We start from the raw sequence: 16,950 nt of genomic DNA on the forward strand, positions 1-16,950 counted from the left end.
CACATTGATATTATCAATGATGTTATCAAAGACGTCATGAGTGGCATAATATGTAGGTACTACAGTTTAATATTATCTGTGTAATGTGACACTAAGTAACCTCTATCCACGGTGTGAGTGTCCATTAATTAGTGCCAATAGAAATGACGACAAAGGCTACCCCTGGCAGGTGCCCTGCACTACTAGAAAGGGTGCACAGAGACTACCATTTAAGCGCAACTTACTGGTAGGCTCCATGTATAGCAATTTGATTCACCCCAGAAATCCATCAACCAGTCCCATATGGCTATGGACTCTCAACCTATATATCCAAGAGACAAAATCAAACGGTTTATGAGCATCCATCAAGGCTGTGGTCAGGAAAAGATCAGGCTGAATCTGCTGCACAAGAGTGAAGAATGTCCGTAAATTATCTGATGTTGGTCTACCTGGTTTAAATCATGATTGCTCTTGCAATACCGGGCTTTTCATGTATGGATGTAACCGAGTCACCAGTACATCAGCAAGTATTTTCGTGTCTAAGTTTAACAGGAATAATAAGCAGACTGATGAGTACTCTTAAGGTGGCTTCATAGGTTTTAATAATACTATCATTACTCCTTCCTGTACTGTGGGAGGCAAGGAACATTAATCACCAGAGTTGTCTTGACATTTTTATTGGTGCATGAAACCTGCTGGACACACAAGGAACTGCAGCAGGTGATTTTTTTTTTTTAAACTCTTATTATTTGAACAAAGCTTGGGATACTATATACATATGTTTACCATCACAAATGGACATGGAATATTAATGATACAAAAGTTGGTTATCAATCATTATGAGATACAACAACTATCAATTGATGGTGCTTTTCCAGCCAAACTACAAAAGACTTGGAGCATAATTTCCATGATGTGACTCCCTTTGCTTATGTGGATTTGCCTTGTGATGGCTCAGCAGTTATGCCTTCCCTGGAAGTGCACCAGGATCTCAAGATTTTTTCCCATTTTACCACTCTTTCTACCCTTTGACACCATTCCATGTCAGATTCCCACCCTTCCAAGGTCAGAGATGTGGGTTTGCCCCATTCTCTTGCTATATTACGTTTGGCAACCTCAATCGCTAAGACTGCCCATATTTTGGGGTACTTTGGTGTTAAATCTTCCCCTGTTTTTGCAGCAAGATCCATTCTTCAGATGCAGGGATTGTAGTTCCTAGGGTCTGAGATATTCTATCGGAACCCCTTTCCAATAGGTCTGGGTCACTGGACAGGCCAATTGAGTATGAAAAAAGGTTTCCTACTGCCCGCAACCCCTGAGACACAGAGGCATATCTGCTTTGTGAATCTTTTGAAGGAGGGATATGGAATAGTAGCATCTGTGTAAAAGCCTTAAATGTGTCAAGCAAAACTTTGCCTGGATAGCTATCTCCCTTGGGCTCTGCAGGGGCTCTAACCAGTCCTCATCGTCCAGCCCTTCCAGGTCTCAGGACCATGTCTCTCTAAGGGACCCCAATGAGTCAGGGACATTATTCATGAGTTTTCTATAGATTTTTTAGATAGACTTGTCTGGAATGGGCTTGGTGAGCACTCTGTCCTCCCGGGGGTGGCAGTTGGCAATTGTTCCCACTCTATAATGCGGCATCACAGGGCATGGCCAAGCTGTATGTATTTATAGTGTTCAGTTCTACCCAAGTCCGCCCACTACATGTAGTTAAAAGCTGTCCCACAAAGGTGTCATTACCGTGTGTTGTGTGACCCCAGGGCTCTGTGGGCCTCCCACCAGGCCCTCACCTCTGATTTAGTGTGGGCTTTCTACTTGTTGCTTTTATAGAACTGTAACATAGTCCCTTTTTCCCATCACTGACCTATCTACTCGGTATGCTGGCTCATCACAGGCTGCATAGACCCACTTATAGATGACTGTTAATTGCGAGGCAACACAAAAGGACGATGGACGGAGTGCTGAAATGTTTCAAACACTCACCCCCAGTCACAGATCTGGGTTTAATCCATCATTATTTTGCTCACCATGCTACCCCAATTTGGACCCAGCCATATACAAATCAGTCTTCATCCTGTTTCCCATGGGAACAGTCCAGCCTGAACCACATCCTCCCTGGACCAGAAACAAGCATCCTGGGACCGGTTTGGGGTATTACCCTTCATCAGCCAGGCAAGCTTGAATCCAGTGGCACAGTGAGCATGGGACCCATGTCTGGGCATACCCTTCCCACTTAGGGCAACTTTAGCAACACAAAGGGATGATGGATGGAGTGCTGAGAAGTTTCAAACACTCACACCCAATCACAGATCTTGGTTTAATCCATTGTTCTTTTGTTCACCATGCCACCCCAGTTTGGATTCAAGCTAGTCTGGCTGATGAAGGGTGATACCTTGAAACTGGTCCCCCTTTAGAGTTTACAGAGGGCGATACATTTCTAGCTGACAGAGGCTGATATCTTGGAGAACATCTACACAATCGCCATCTGTCATTGTGGTGGTGGATTGACATAGCTCTTTATAGTAATCAGCAATGTATTTGCTGCTCTTGGACTATCTCGCTGAGGCCCACCTCTGCTGTCCTTTTTCTCTAGGACTCAGAAGCGCTCCCAGACTCCTTTTTCAAGCCACGCTAAGAGCTTGTTTGCATTTTCACTGACATCGTACAGACAGCACTGTGTGGCTAGGGCATAGCTGTGGGCCACCTCCTCCACCTGCTCCTAGAGATCACTCTGCCTGAGGCGCAGCTGATGACAGAGCTTGCTGGTGTTTTCCATTGGTACCCTAGTTTCTAGTCTCTCAATGTCCTGTTCGACTTGCTTACATTGGAGGTTCATTTCTTTTTTCCTACCTCTATGAGGGATTGGGCCTGACCCCTTATGACAGCCTTAACCCCTTGCCGGCCATGGACGTAATGGTTAAGTCCATCGCTGCGCCTCTCAGGTGCCATGGACGTAATCATTACATCCGATTACCAGCCCTTGGGTGAAGCGCTAGCGCTCCCCCAAGGGTCACTCCCCCACCCCTCCAGGTCAGGGCTGGAATGAAAATCGCTTCCCCTTCCACCCCGACCCCACTGTGACGTTTGATGACATCAGCACGTAATCGTGTGCTGTCCTCATCAGAGGTCACCTTCCATCACGCTGGAAGCATGCTTCCAGCGTGATGTGGAAGAGAAATGCAAAAGCATTTCTCTTCTGCTCGGGAGGAGGGGGGCAGCAGAGGCATGAAAGGAAAGGAAAGGCCTTTCATTTCCTTTCATTTCTCTGCAAGCATTTCTGCTGCCCAATCGCGATGCGATTGGGTAGCAGAAATGCCCACTAGACACCGCTCCCCAGGGGGCCAAATTATTTATATTTAATTATGTAATTAGGCCGAAAACCCCTTGACACCAGAGATAACTGTTTTTATTTTGTTTTTTCATGTGGGGGCAAACCCTGAGGCAAGGGTCGCTCTCCGGGTGGCCAAATTATTTTTAGGCCATTTCTGCCCCCCCTAACTCTCAAAATCGTCCCTCTTGGAATGGTGAGGGCTGCATATTTTGACTTTGGGATGCTGCCATGTAGAAAAATCCACAAGACCTAAACACATTTGAAAACTAAACATCTGGTTGATTCCAGGGCGGGGTGCTTCACATGCACCCTGCACCATTTTCTTACCCACAATGCTCTGTAAACCTCCAACTTTGCTGGAAATCACACATTTTTCCCGCATTTTTGTGATGGACCCTTCCGGAATCGGCAGGAATCCACCAAATTCCTACCACCCAACATTGTCTCATCTATACCGATAAAAATTCTTCTGCACTTGTCAGCCTAAACATTTTTTTTTCCAAACTGCCCTTTTGGACCCTCTTTGGTTCCCCCTCAATTTTGACATGTTTTTGGCTCTTCCCTGTCACAGGCACTTGGCCAACCTACACAAGTGAGGTATCATTTTTACCGGGAGGCTGAGGGGAACATTGGGTGGTAGGAAGTTTGTCCCGGTGTGGTAATCCCACACAGAAATGTGGGGAAAAGGTGATTTTTTTTAGCTAAATTTGAGGTTTGCTGAATATTCTGTGTAAGAAAACATTGGGGGATCCACGCAAGTCACACCGCCCTAGATTCCCTCGGGTGTCTAGTTTTCAGAAATGTTTGGGTTTGGTAGGTTTCCCTAGATGGCTTCTGAGCTCAGGACCAAAAACGCAGGTCCCCCTCCGCAAAAACAGGTAGTTTTGTATTTGATAATTTTGATGTGTCCAGATAGTGTTTTGGGGCATTTCCTTTCTCGAGCACTAGGCCTACCCACACAAGTGAGGTACCATTTTTATCAAAAGACTTGGGGGAATGCTGGGTGGAAGGAAATTTGTGGCGCCTCTCAGATTCCAGAACTTTCTGTCACCGAAATAAGAGGAAAAGGTGTTTTTTTGCCAAATTTTGAGGTTTGCAAAGGATTCTGGGTAACAGAACCTGGTGAGAGCCCCACACATCACCCCATCTTGGATTCCCATAGGTGTCTAGTTTTCAAAAATGTGCAGGTTTGCTAGGTTTCCACGGGTGCCGGCTGAGCTAGAGGCCAAAATCCACAGGTAGGCACTTTGCAAAAAACAGCTCTGTTTTCTTTGGGAAAATGTGATGTGTCCAAGTTGTGTTCAGGGGCATCTCTTGATGTGGGCGCTAGGCCTACCCACACAAGTGAGGTACCATTGTTATCGGGAGACTTGGGGGAATGCTGTGTGGAAGGAAATTTGTGGCTCCTCTCAGATTCCAGAACCTTCTGTCACCGAAATGAGAGGAGAAAGTGTTTTTTGGCCAAATTGTGAGGTTTGGAAAGGATTCTGGATAACAGAACCTGGTGAGAGCCCCACAAGTCACCCCATCTTGGAGTCCCCTAAGTGTCTAGGTTTAAAAAATGCACAGGTTTGGTAGGTTTCCCTAGGTGCCGGCTGAGCTAAAGGCCAAAATCTACAGCTAGGCACTTTGCAAAAAACGTGTCAGATTTCAATGTAAAAATGTGATGTGTCCATGTTGTGTTTCCTGTGGCGAGCATTAGGCCTACCCACGCAAGCGAGGTATCATTTTTATCGGGAGACTTGAGGGAACACAGAATAGCAAACAAGTGTTATTGCCCCTTGTCTTTCTCAACATTTTCTCCTTCCAAATGTAAGACAGTGTGTAAAAAAAGATGCCTAGTTGATAAATGCCCTGTTATTCACATGCTATTATGGGCACCCCGGAATTAAGAGATGTGCAAATAACTACTGCTTCTCATCACCTTATCTTATGCCCATTTTGGAAATACAAAGGTTTTCTTGATACCTATTTTTCACTTTTTATATTTCAGCAAATGAATTGCTGTATACCCGGTATAGAATGAAAACCCATTGAAGGGTGCAGCTCATTTATTGGCTCTGGCTACCTTCGGTTCTTGATGAATCTACAAGCCCTATATATCCCCGCAACCAGAAAAGTCCAGCAGATGTAACAGTATATTGCTTTCAAAAATCAGACATGGCAGGGAAAAGTTAAAGAGTAAAACGTGGAGAAAAATTGCTGTTTTTTTCACCTCAATTTAAATTTTGTTTTAATTCAGCTGTTATTTTCTGTAGGAAACACTTGTAGGATCTACACAAATTACCCCTTGCTAAATTCAGAATGTTGTCTTCTTTTAGAAATGTTTAGCTTTCTGGGATCCAGCATTGGTTTGAGACCCATTTCTGTCACTAACTGGAAAGAGGCTGAAAGCACAAAAAATAGTAAAAATGGAGTATGTCCCAGTAAAATGCCAAAATTGTGTTGAAAAATTGGGTTTTCTGATTCAAGTCTGCCTGTTCCTGAAAGCTGGGAAGATGGTGATTTTAGCACAGCAGACCCTTTGTTGATGCCATATTCAGAGAAAAAATCACAAGCCTTCTTCTGCAGCCCCTTCTCCCATTTAAAAAAAATAATGATATTTTTGCTGTATTTTGGCTCATTTCTTGGTCTCCTTCAGGGGAACCCACAAAGTCTGTGTACCTCTAGAATCCCTATTATGTTGTAAAACAAGGACGCCAATTTGGCATGGGTAGCTTATGTGGATAAAAAGTTATGAGGGCCTAAGCGCAAACTGCCCCAAATAGCCAAAAAAAGGCTTGGCACCTGAGGGGTAAAAGGCCTGGCAGCGAAGGGGTTAAAGGCCTCCCACAGGGTACTTGCGGAGGTAACTGTGCCTGTATTTTCTTGAAAGTAGATGTCAGCCCCAGTCCTCAGTGTGTCCCTGATACGTTGGTCCTGGAGGTACGAAGCACTAAGTTTTAGAGGTAATGTTGTGATGTGTATAGTATTGTGGAGACCGACCTCCACCGGAAAGTAGTCTGACACCCCCCCGGGCCTAATGCGTGCTTCCAGGAATTTAACTATTTGTGTGCATTGTGTGAATAGGAAATCTATTTGGAAGTAGCTTTGTGTATGGCGGAGAAGTATGTGTACCCCTGACTATTCAGGTTGTGTATTTGCTGCACGTCTGCCAGTCTCATGGCGTCCACGAAGGAGCTCAGTATTCGGCTCTTGCTCCCCAGATAGGCCCCAGAGAACCTATCATTCACCAGGTCCGTTACTGCATTTGTTTCACCCCCTAGGACTGGAGTCCCCTGTGGCATCTCCAACTGGAGGGTAATTATTTCAGTAAAGGTTTGAGCTTGGTGGTGAGGAGGAATGTAGATGAAGCCCACATTTAGGACCATGCCCTCCCAGAGGCCGGATAACATTACATATGTGCCCAGTGAGTCGTGCCAAGTATATTGTGGGATAAAGGTTGTTGCTTTCTTGCTTAATATTTCCACCCCATGAGTCTGAGGTGTAACCTGCATGAGCTAGGAGTTTGAGGCCAAACCTGTCCAACGCCTTGTACCCCGAAATGTGTCTCCTAGAATAGGACTTGGTCTGGGGAATGTTTCCGGAGGAACAGGAGGATTAATGTACGTTTTATCTTTTTGCCTATACCGTTTGCATTCCAGGACCATATGATCAGGATACATTATGTGGTCATGTACCTTTATGGGATATAGGGGGTCATTACAACCCTGGCGGACGGTGTTAAAGTGGCGGTAAGACCGCCAACAGGCCGGCAGTAAAAATTTTGCATTTACGACCGTGGCGGAAACCGCCAACAAAGACAGCCACTTTAACACTCAGACCGCCACAGCGGTACAGACAAACAGCTTGGCGGTCACCGCCAACAGACAAGCGGGAGACAATGTACCGCCCACACTATTATGACAGGCCAATCCGCCACCTTTTCCGGGGCGGATACAACACGGATAAAAACACGGCAGAAACAGGCATTTCGAATGAAAAACGCTCACCTCTACACACTCCACGAGGAAGGAGGACAGCATGGAGCCGTAACTTCATATTCTCCCAGCGCTAGTCTTCCTGCTCTTCTACGAGGATCACCAACGCCGGCGGCAAAGACCACGGTGAATACTGCACCTACGACATAGGGGAAGGGGGAGGCAAAAAACAGGGACACACACACACTCAACACCCCAAACCCCACCCGACCCTCATCCACTACAACACACACACCAATGCTTATCAATACATTACAGTAACACCCCCCAAACCCCCCCGGAAGAATGCAAAGACATAAGGAAATGAGTGTAACTATTGTAATATATCAAAATTGAGTAAGCAAAAATATACATATATATATACACTATAAACAAAATTTATACCACGATTAGTAGTGCAGGTTTTGCATCATTCATAGTCCGTGGACCACTGGGCCCAAAATGCATGGGCGAGGCCCACACAAGATACCCGAACATGATGGAGAGAACACTGCAGGGGCATCAGATAGAAATACAACAGGCACCTCAGGGGGAAGGGAAGGGGGGGCACCTCAGCCGGATGAGTGCACGACGCCAGGTTCACGAGGGGCCTCCATGCCCATTGATCAATCCTGGGGAGTGCAAAGCCACAGTCTCTCAAGTCTTTCCAGTGGGTGGTTTGCCCACTGCTTTAGCCTGGGGAGTGCAAAGCCACAGTCTCTCAAGTCTCTTCAGTGGGTGGTTTGCCCACTGTACCATCATGGGGAGATGCTAAGCCACAGTCTCTCAAGTCTCTCCAGTGGGTGGGTTGCCCACTGCTTTATCCTGGGGAGTGCAAAGCCACAGTCTCTCAAGTCTCTCCAGTGGGTGGTTTGCCCACTGTACAATCATGGGGAGATGCTAAGCCACAGTCTCTCTAGTCTCTCCAGTGGGTGGTTTGCTCACTGCTTTATCCTGGGGAGTGCAAAGTCACAGTCTCTCAAGTCTCTCCAGTGGGTGGTTTGCCCACTGTACCATCATGGGGAGATGCAAAGCCACAGTCCCTCAAGTGGATAACTTCCCCCACTGGTTCTGGAGGGGGACTGGTGCCCAGAGTGCTTTATCCTGTGAAGGACAGATGGAGTGGATGCATGTCTCCACTGGTTCTGGAGGGGGACTGGTGCCCAGAGTGCTTCATCCTGTGCAGGACAGATGGAGTGGATGCACGTCTCCACTGGTTCTGAAGGGGGACTGGTGCCCAGAGTGCTTCATCCTGTGCAGGACAGACGGAGTGGATGCATGTCTCCACTGGTTCTGGAGGGGGACTGGTGCCCAGAGTGCTTCATCCTGTGAAGGACAGAGGTAGTGGATGCATGTCTCCACTGGTTCTGGAGAGGGACTGATGCCCAGAGTGCAGCACTCACCCCGGGACGGTCCCAGTTGCGTCACTGCCCCTGCCGCTAATGGGCTAGCGGTGCTTGCCATGGCGGTCTTTGCCCTGTTCAGCGGTGCTTGACTTGGCGGTCCTTGCCCTGTTCAGCGGTGCTTGCCATGGCGGTCTTTGCCCGGTTCAGCGGTGCTTGCCTTGTTCAACGGTGCTTGCCCTGTTCAGCGGTGCTTGACTTGGCGGTCCTTGCCCAGTGCAGCGGTGCTTGACTTGGCAGTCCTTGCCCTGTTCAGCGGTGCTTGCCCTGTTCAGCGGTGCTTGCCCTGGCGGTCTTTGCTCTGTTCAGCGATCCTTGACCTGTCGGTCCGTCATTGCCCACCTGGGCTGTGGCTGGCGGTCCTTCATGGGATAGCTGGGCTGTGGCTTGTGGGGCCCTCCTGGGCAGCTGGGCTGTGGCTTGTGGGGCCCTCCTGGGCAGCTGGGCTGTGGCTTGTGGGGTCCTCCTGGGAAGCTGGGCTGTGGCTTGTGGGGCCCTCCTGGGCATCTGGGCTGTGGCTTGTGGGGCCCTCCTGGGCAGCTGGGCTGTGGCTTGCGGGGCCCTCCTGGGCAGCGACGATGGGGCTGGCGGTGGCCTCCTGAGCAGCGACGATGGGGCTGGTGGTGGCTTCCTGGCCAGCGACGATTGGGCTGGCGGTGGCCTTCAGGGCAGCGACGATGGGGCTGGTGGTGGCCTCCTGGCTAGCGACGATGGGGTGGGTTGCCCACTGCTTTATCCTGGGGAGTGCAAAGCCACAGTCTCTCAAGTGGATAACTTTCCCCACTGGTTCTGGAGGGGGACTGGTGCCCAGAGTGCTTTATCCTGTGAAGGACAGATGGAGTGGATGCATGTCTCCACTGGTTCTGGAGGGGGACTGGTGCCCAGAGTGCTTCATCCTGTGCAGGACAGATGGAGTGGATGCACGTCTCCACTGGTTCTGGAGGGGGACTGGTGCCCAGAGTGCTTCATCCTGTGCAGGACAGACGGAGTGGATGCATGTCTCCACTGGTTCTGGAGGGGGACTGGTGCCCAGAGTGCTTCATCCTGTGAAGGACAGAGGTAGTGGATGCATGTCTCCACTGGTTCTGGAGGGGGACTGATGCCCAGAGTGCAGCACTCACCCCGTGATGGTCCCAGTTGCGTCACTGCCCCTGCCGCTAATGGGCTAGCTGTGCTTGCCATGGCGGTCTTTGCCCTGTTCAGCGGTGCTTGACTTGGCGGTCCTTGCCCTGTTCAGCGGTGCTTGCCATGGCGGTCTTTGCCCTGTTCAGCGGTGCTTGCCTTGTTCAGCGGTGCTTGACTTGGCGGTCCTTGCCCTGTTCAGCGGTGCTTGCCATGGTGGTCCTTGCCCTGTTCAGCGGTGCTTGCCCTGTGCAGCGGTGCTTGACTTGGCGGTCCTTGCCCTGTTCAGCGGTGCTTGCCCTGTTCAGCGGTGCTTGCCATGGCGGTCTTTGCTCTGTTCAGCGATCCTTGCCCTGTCGGTCTGTCATTGCCCACCTGGGCTGTGGCTGGCGGTCCTTCATGGGTCAGCTGGGCTGTGGCTTGTGGGGCCCTCCTGGGCAGCTGGGCTGTGGCTTGTGGGGCCCTCCTGGGCAGCTGGGCTGTGGCTTGTGGGGTCCTCCTGGGAAGCTAGGCTGTGGCTTGTGGGGCCCTCCTGGGCATCTGGGCTGTGGCTTGTGGGGCCCTCCTGGGCAGCTGGGCTGTGGCTTGTGGGGCCCTCCTGGGAAGCTGGGCTGTGGCTTGCGGGGCCCTCCTGGGCAGCGACGATGGGGCTGGCAGTGGCCTCCTGGCTAGCGACGATGGGGCTGGCGGTGGCCTCCTGGGCAGCGACGATGGGGCTGGCGGTGGCCTCCTGGCCAGCGGGGATGGTGGCGGTCTTCTCCGCCGTGCTGCTCCTCACTGACTTTGTAGGTTTCTTCTGCTCCTTCCCCACCTTGGGAGGAGTCACTGCCGAGTCCACACTCCCACTGGGCCCCTGTGAGCAGCTTGGCTGGCTGGAGTCTTCCCCCTCTCCCGCCGGGCACTGTCCAACTTCTGGTGCTTCACGGGGGGGACTGGCTGTGCTGTGTCTCCGTGACAGACTGGCTGGCCTGGTGGCCGGTGCACTCCACATACCTGTAACAACAGGCACCACTGGTCCCGGAGATTTTTTGGCTGAGGTAATAGTACGGGAACTATGAGTTTGAGGGGGTGGGGGGTGGGAAATAGATTAAGGGGGGACAGGAAAAGTTGTTTGGACACACTGGGACGGGTAGCTGGAGGGGGTTTGGGAGTGGAGGAAGAGGTGGTGGTTGTAGGAGGTGTAAGTTTTGTGGATTTGGGTGCAGGTGCATGCACTGGAGGCTGTCGTGAGGTGGATGGCTGTTGGGTGGGTGTGTGCCTGCGTTTGTGTATCTTCGGAGGGGGCGTCACAGACACACTGGGAGAGGACACAGGGGACATGTGAATGGTAGTGGGGGTGCTGACTGCACGTGAGCGGGGTGTGCTGGTGGGTGTGCTGGAGAGGGATGTAGTGGCTGTAGAGGTAGTGCATGCAGGTGTGAGTGTAGACGAGACTGGGAGGGAGGAGGGAGACGAGGAGGAGGGGGACACAGTGGAAGCAGTGGATGTTGGTGTGTCTGCATGTGTGTGATGCTTGCGTGAGTGCCTGTGGGATGTGTGGTGCTTATGTTTGCCTGAGCTTCCCTTGTGTGTTGAGGTGTGTGCAAGCTGGTCTGATGGTGTGCTTGGGATAGGCAGAGGTACAGGGGATTGGGTCTGGGTGGAGGAAGTTGGAGGGGGAGGCTAGACACAGGGACAATGGCTGCCATCAGTGCTGAGGCCAGAGTTTGAAGGGTTTGATGAAGGGCAGCCTGACCAGAATGAATGCTCTCCAGGAATGCATTTGTGTGCTGCAACTCCCTTTCTACACCCTGGATGGCATTCAAAATGGTAGACTGCCCAACAGTGAGTGACCTGAGGAGGTCAATGGCCTCCTTACTGAGGCCAGCAGAGGTGACAGGGGCAGGGGCTGAGGTGCCTGGGGCTAAGGTGATGCCCACCATCCTGGGTGAGCGGGCACGGGGCACACGTTGAGGGGCTGCTGGGAGGGCGGTGCTGGTAGGGGGGGGTGGCAGCTGTACCTGTTGAAGTGGGTGGCACAGATGTTGCCGCCACCACAAGGGAGCTCCCATCAGAGGACGAGTCCGTGTCGCTGGTTGCAGATCCTGTGACCGCCGTGGTGCTCCCCTCGCCCTCCGTCCCACTGGTGTATTCTGAGTCCGTAGTGTGGGCCTCCATGCCCATGTGGGATGCAGCTCCCTCGTGCTCCGGTGCCACTCTACCTCCGCCTGATGATGCTAATGCACACAAGAACAAGGAGACCGGGAAAAAAGGGGGGGGGGAACAGAAGAAAGACAGGTTGAGTGCATGGCTTACCGCTACTGTTGGTGGACAATACAGACACAGCAGCCCCCTGCACTACGTCGCGCTGTTGGGCTCTACAGTGCAATTCCTGGGAAATGGCCTACAAGGCTATGGACGACATCTGCACACATAGATGACCCTGGGGCATGAATAGCTGTACTTGGCACTCTACAGAGGTGGGGTGGGGGGCCACAGGGCCATGCCTTACGAATGGGCCTAGCCTACGGAACTCGCCCTGGCCTAGGGGAACCCACAGCTCTCCTCCCCCACCCAGACACCTTCACTGTGCGCAAAGTCAGCTGAATGATAGTGTACTCACTCCCTTGTGTCTGCTGTGATGCCCTCAAGAGCCCATCCAACTCAGGGTATGCCACTGCCAGGATCCGGAACATCAGGGGGGTCATGGTTCGACGGGCACCCCCCCCACGTTGGGAGGCCATCCCCAGCTGAGCCTCCGCCGTCTTCTTGCTCCAGCGGCGAATGTCCTCCCATCTCTTCCGGCAGTGGGTGCTCCGTTTGTGGTGGACCCCCAGGGTCCGGACGTCCTTGGCAATGGCACGCCAAATATCCTTCTTCTCGTGGGCGCTGACCCACATGAAATGTACAGGGGAAGAAGAGAAGTCATTACCAACTGCACCGTCAAAGTGAGTGGCCCCCATCCCTACCCTTGCCATGTGGCACATGCATTCACCGTCTTTCATGCACTCAGAACTCTGCCCCCTTCCTTCTTACAACCAGCCCTCTCCACACAGGCATAGCCCATACAACATGCTCCCTGTGTACTTATCTGTTGGTCTGGAGGACCGTAGAGTAGCGTGTACTGGGGGAGGACCCCGTCGACGAGCTTCTCCTACTCCTCTGCAGTGAAGGCATGGGCCCTTTCCCCAGACGCACGAGCCATTGTCTCTTCCAGACCAAGGTCACGGCAGCACTTGCAGTGTAGGTCCTCTCCTGTCGAAGATCAGGTATCGAGTGATTAAACAGTTAGAAAATGGCGGTCACGTCCGCGGCGGTGTGTACCATCACCGCCGACGTACATCGTCATTGGCTCCTGGGACCCATAGGGTCCAATGTTAACCAATGCAGCATTGCGCCGCGTTTTTTGCCCGCCTATTGCGAGGGTGTACAACGCCAGCGCAGTTACCTCACATCCCATTGTCCCGCTTTAGAGGTCAGGCAGCCGCCATTTCAGGGGCCCACATGGCCTAATTACCAACTGCGTCACACATACCTAGGCCTACTCTCAACACACATAAAGGCCACATTTTGTGTATGATTGTTGTTCTGTGCATACTGTGGGTACATACCTCTGAGTTGTTTGACTCTTTGCTCGCTGTTGTCCTTCATACGCACCGTCCGCTGGGACATGTGAGGAGATGGCGGAATCCTCCGGTGTACCGATCGCTGGTTGACCTGTCCACAATGGAGGAAAGACATTTGATCATCACCGACAGGTTTGACCGTGCCACAATCCGGGAACTGTGTACCCAGTTGGAGCCAGACCTGATGTCAGCAATCCGCCATCCCACAGGAATCCCCCCTCAAGTGCAGGTGCTATCAGTGCTCCATTTTCTTGCAAGTGGGTCTTTTCAAACAACTGTGGCCATAGCATCAGGGATGTCCCAGCCAATGTTTTCCAACGTGTTGTCCAGAGTGTTGTCTGCCCTGCTGAAACACATGCGGAGCTACATCGTTTTCCCTCAGGTGGAAGACTTGCCTACAGTGAAAGGTGATTTCTATGCCCTTGGACATATCCCCAACATCATAGGTGCCATTGATGGGACCCATGTGGCTTTGGTCCCCCCCCCACAGGAGTGAACAGGTGTACAGGAACCGGAAGAGTTATCATTCGATTAATGTACAGATGGTATGTTTCGAAGACCAGTACATCTCCCATGTGAATGCCATGTTCCCTGGCTCAGTTCATGACGCCTACATCCTGCGGAAAAGCAGCATCCCTTATGTGATGGGTCAACTACAGAGACACCGGGTGTGGCTATTAGGGGACTCTGGTTACCCCAACCTGTCATGGCTACTGACCCCAGTGAGGAATCCCAGGACCAGGGCAGAGGAACGCTACAATGAGGACCACGGGCGGACTAGGAGGGGGATCGAATGCACCTTCGGCCTCATGAAGGCCAGGTTTAGGTGCCTCCATATGACAGGTGGATCCCTATTCTACTCACCAAAGAAGGTGTGTCAGATCATCGTGGCCTGCTGTATGCTTCATAATTTGGCTTTGCGACGACAGGTGCCTTTTCTGCAGGAGGATGGTCCAGATGTCGGTGTTGTTTCAGCTGTAGAGCCTGTGGACAGTGATGAAGAGGAAGCAGAGGAAGAAGACATTGACAACAGGGACTCAGTCATCCAGCAATATTTCCAGTGAAACACAGGTGAGAATACATTCCTGCCTACTACAAGTACGTTTACACTTCTACCTCTATCCTGTCTGCCGATTTCACCCAGTGTATTGTCACTGAGTTGTCACTTTCCCTTACGGTTTCACAGGTGTGGGTCCCAACGTGTGTCATCTGCTTAGATTCCTCATGGACTAGCGCTGTGTGACATAGGTATGTTAACATTACTATTTCCTGGAAATGTTGACACTGTAATTGCAAATACACTATTTCAAAATCACAGACAGACTCCAGATCTCTCAGGAACTCCCATTATGCTGATATTGTTCCGCTTGGTTCTCCCTTCCTGATCTTCAAGCCTGGCTGTAATGGCCATGTTCTACTTCATTAAGGCTTGAACCTGTTCTTCCAGGTGTTTGGTGACTGGCTTCCACTGTGATGGCATCAACCTTTGGCTCAAGTGCACTCTTGAAATCCTGAATTGTGGTCAGGATGTCACGCAATGAAGGTTCAGCATCTTGTGAGGGGTGAGGTTAACCAAGTGCTGGTGTGGCAGGAGTCTGCATTCCTTTGGTGACTGGCAAAGATACTGTGTATTTATCTAGGTAATTTAGTTGCATGGGATGGGGTCCACAATTCCTGACCATGTCCACAATGGTATTGTGTGGGATTAGTGGAGTACTGTCTTCCTCTACAGTAAGTAGCTGGAGGCCTTTGCTTCAGTGAAGGGAGAGCAACTGTCCTGTCACTGGGATCTTGTTCACTTGTTCCACGCTCTGGGTCAGGACCAGTGGTAGTGTATCAGTTTCAAAGCGGAGGGAATCAATGAGGAACAGCCCTCTTTCAGTCCTTGATTTGCAGGCGAGATTTCTGGAGTTGCCAATTCTTTCAAGAAGGGAGAATAACTCCTTTAAGTGCTGGTTGGCGAGATGGTGAGTCCCTCCTGTCTGGGAGTGGGGCCCTCCTCCTGGGTCTTCCAGGGAGTCCCCAACACCAGGCCGATATTCGCTTCAAGGGAGGAGGGGGGCCAAAGGGGGGGGACCTGTGTTGCCCCTTAGAGTGTTGCTCCTGGATCACCCCCTCCTCTCCACCAATCACATGCGGCACAATCTCCAGGCTGGTCTTACCGGGGCATCTCTGGCTCCTCTGGGGGCTCCAAACACTTCCCCAGGGCGATTCAGCTGACCTTCAAGCATGCAGGCAGATGGGGGGCATCCTTGTGAGGCAGATGCTTCCCCTCAAGTCGTGTGATGAGGCTCCCTCAGCGACTGGGAGTGCAGGGAAGTCCGGCCCCGGGTTATATGTCTTGCAGGGCTGCACCACTACGCGGCCGTCCCTGCCCACAGTCAAATAGTGTTCTGTCTGCGTTCAAAGATGCCTGGCTTTCTCCCCCTCATGCAGGCTCCCCTCCTGGGCAGTCAGCAGCCACATAGGCGAATCCCATTACCAGGCTCCCAGCTGCTATGCCTCATCCGCCATTTTCCTTCACCTCACCTCTATTGCCTGGACCATGGTGATTTTTGTGGCCTACTGCATTTCTCATTGGCATCGACTGGTCTGCGGGGAAGGAGGTGGGCTGTGGGCAGTGTATAAGCCCTCACAGGAGGATAATTTAACAGATGGCTGGGGATTATGGTGGCAATGGCAACCATAGCTACACTAGTGTGCGACCATTTTCGGCGACGGCTGACCACCCCCGCAACAGATTATTTTGAAGCCAGAAGTTATTTCTAAACACAGCGACCCTGAGCTCGGCGCCAGGTGCAGCTGCATTGGTCACACTGTCCTAAAACAGGCCCTGGCTAGGCTCCCAGCAGAGGATTTTTATTGCTTTATTTATTTCTCCAGTTAATAGTGTATTAAGGAGTTCCCTGTGCTTGAGTGATGGTGATATGTGAACAGTGTTGCTTATTTGTGGTGGGATGAATGCATACTAGCATTTATGTGTTATGGCAAAATACTTTTGGCTGCATGAACTAGTATGCAGCAAACCAAAGCTACAGTGTCTACGTTGTTTTGTTCCCATAAAGAAATTTAAATGACAACCATCATGACAAACAGTCTGAGACAGCTGTTGGTAACAGCCTTGAAATATATGCTATAATATGGATAGGGTGGTGAGTCCTTTGTAAAACCATGGCAAGTTAGTACTATGATGCAAACGAGGCGAGGAATAAATCCATCACATGTGGTTGATGAAGATACATTGCTCAAGTCAGCCATATTGTTCAGTAGGATATAAAAAAATTGTGGTAAAGTGCATTGAGGTGGTGTAGAGAGTGAGACCCACCCTAAACAATTAAATAGTGCTGCACAACCCAAACAAAGAGAAACCAATGTGGTTTTCTCACCAGAAAAATCGGGTAAGGAACTTCTAAAAGTGTAAATACTGCAGTCAGTTGAAGGGAAATTAATGTTTTTGTAAGCAAAGAGGTGACATGCTCATGAGGTGAAGCTTATCAGTTTAGATTTCTGCCTATTCAACATGGAATGAAAAATGAAGATGGTGAGGA

Source organism: Pleurodeles waltl, chromosome 7 (genome assembly GCF_031143425.1).
Source record: "Pleurodeles waltl isolate 20211129_DDA chromosome 7, aPleWal1.hap1.20221129, whole genome shotgun sequence".
In the NCBI taxonomy this organism is placed as follows: domain Eukaryota; kingdom Metazoa; phylum Chordata; class Amphibia; order Caudata; family Salamandridae; genus Pleurodeles; species Pleurodeles waltl.